We start from the raw sequence: 2018 nt of genomic DNA, 5'->3' as shown, positions 1-2018 counted from the left end.
GGGCTTCATTTTCTGGTTCGTCAATCACTATAAACGAGGAAGTTTGGAACCTAGCTAGTGGTTGGCGCTCTTCATACCGCTTCAGCATGTTGATGTGGAATAATTTAGTGGTATGGCCTGCGTCCAACCAGTAGTCAAAGTTGTTTTTCTTTCCAGTGACTACAAATGGTCCCTTCCATTGCATCACGAGTTTGTTATCACTGGTTGGGAGGAGTACGAGTGCACGATCTCCTATCTTCAGCTGTCGGCGACAACTGTTTCGGTCGTAGTACCACATTTGAGTCTTCTGAGCTTTGCACAAGTTCTGGTGAGCTAACTTCAAAGTCTCTTCTAGTCGGTTTCTGAGGTCGAAGACATATGCATATGTCGTCTTAACATCTTCCTTGAGCCTGTCTCTTGTCCAGAGATCCTTGAGTATGGCCAAGGGTCCTCGTACTTGTCGTCCGTATATCAATTCAAATGGCGAAAAACCGAGGCTGGTTTGTGGCACCTCACGGTACGCAAAAAGAAGAGGAGCAAGATATCGATCCCAGGCTTTTGGTTTTTCTTGGCATAGTTTCCGCAGCATCATTTTAAGGGTTCCGTTGAAGCGCTCCACCATTCCATTACACATTGGATGATAAGGCGTTGAACTGAGATGCTTGATGGCGAGTAAATCATTTATTTCTTTCATCAACTCTGATGTAAAACAAGATGCCTGGTCACAAAGGATCTCGTGTGGGAAACCGATCCTTGAGAACATCTCAACCAGCCCTTCGACTACAGTTGCTGAGTCGATAGAAGGTAAAGGGATGGCGTCCGGGAAGCCAGTTGCAAAGTCCACAAGAGTGAGTATATATCGGTTGCCCTTACTCGATGCTGGAGTCAAGGGACCGATGATATCTACCGCTACCCGTTCGAATGGGGTATCTATAAGCGGGATTCGTCCCAGTGGAGCCTTGCCCACTCTACCTTTTGGGAAGGTTCTTTGACATACATCGCACGATCTCACAAATCTTTTAACGTCCTGTCGTGGACGCCAATTTGTGATGATTTGATCTTCCTAGGTCAACGAAGGGTTGTTTACTCGGGAATGTATTTGTACTTGCACGGTTCGAATTATTGTGGCCACCACTGAGACTAATTCGCAGTGGGGAAAAGAAACAACGAAGCCGATTGTTAACAAGACATGAACATATAATTAACACAAACTGTCACACACAAACTAACTAACCAAGGTACTAAGATTAATATAAAAGTTCATGCACTTTTAAATGTTCTCTCACAATAAATAATTATATATATAACAGTAATTAAAGTTCGTGACCGGTCACAATTACTTGGTAGCGTCGGTGCAGCGCTGTACGGGGCGGCGTTGCGACGGCGTCAGATGCAGTGCGTCGGTCGCGTGAGTATAAAACGATGAGACACTACTGGCGTCTTGACGATTGTCCGCAGCTCGGCCAAGAAGTCACAGGAGGAAAGTAGGTAGGGCTTGCCTTCAGCACCATGTCACTGCAGCACCCACGGACACCAAAGGCTGGAGGTAGAACAGAGGCCGGATCGTCGCTGAAGTTATGAAACTCGGGCCTGCAGCCCGACAGCTTCGCTTCTCCGCCCGGCGCTCCTGAAGTCTTTGAGACTCGGACCCACAGTCAGACAGCCTCAGTTCTCCGACGGGTGCTCTTGAGGTCTTGAGGTTCGGACCCAGAGCCCGACAACCTTGCCTCGACCACTCCGCACACCGGCCTTCTTTTCGAACGCTGCCTTCCTTCTTCTCTTCTTCTGCTCCCTCTTCCAGCAATCGTGTGTCTTCGTGATTCGCTGTTGGCCGAGGTGCCGCGCCAGCCGAGCACGCGCCGAATCCCGCCATTCTTTTTCTTCTTTTATGTTCACTGATCGTCCGCCGCTCCAGACACGCGCACATAAGTCTTTTGTACATGACAGAGGCATTACTGGGGCAACTTTCCAAATCGTTCTTCAGATATGTATCTCCACAATCAGCTCGCATGCGAAGAAGCGCTTCAAAATACCTGTAT

The sequence above is a fragment of the Dermacentor silvarum genome, chromosome 3 (genome assembly GCF_013339745.2).
Source record: "Dermacentor silvarum isolate Dsil-2018 chromosome 3, BIME_Dsil_1.4, whole genome shotgun sequence".
Lineage (NCBI taxonomy): Eukaryota > Metazoa > Arthropoda > Arachnida > Ixodida > Ixodidae > Dermacentor > Dermacentor silvarum.
Note: the sequence above shows the minus strand (reverse complement) of the source record.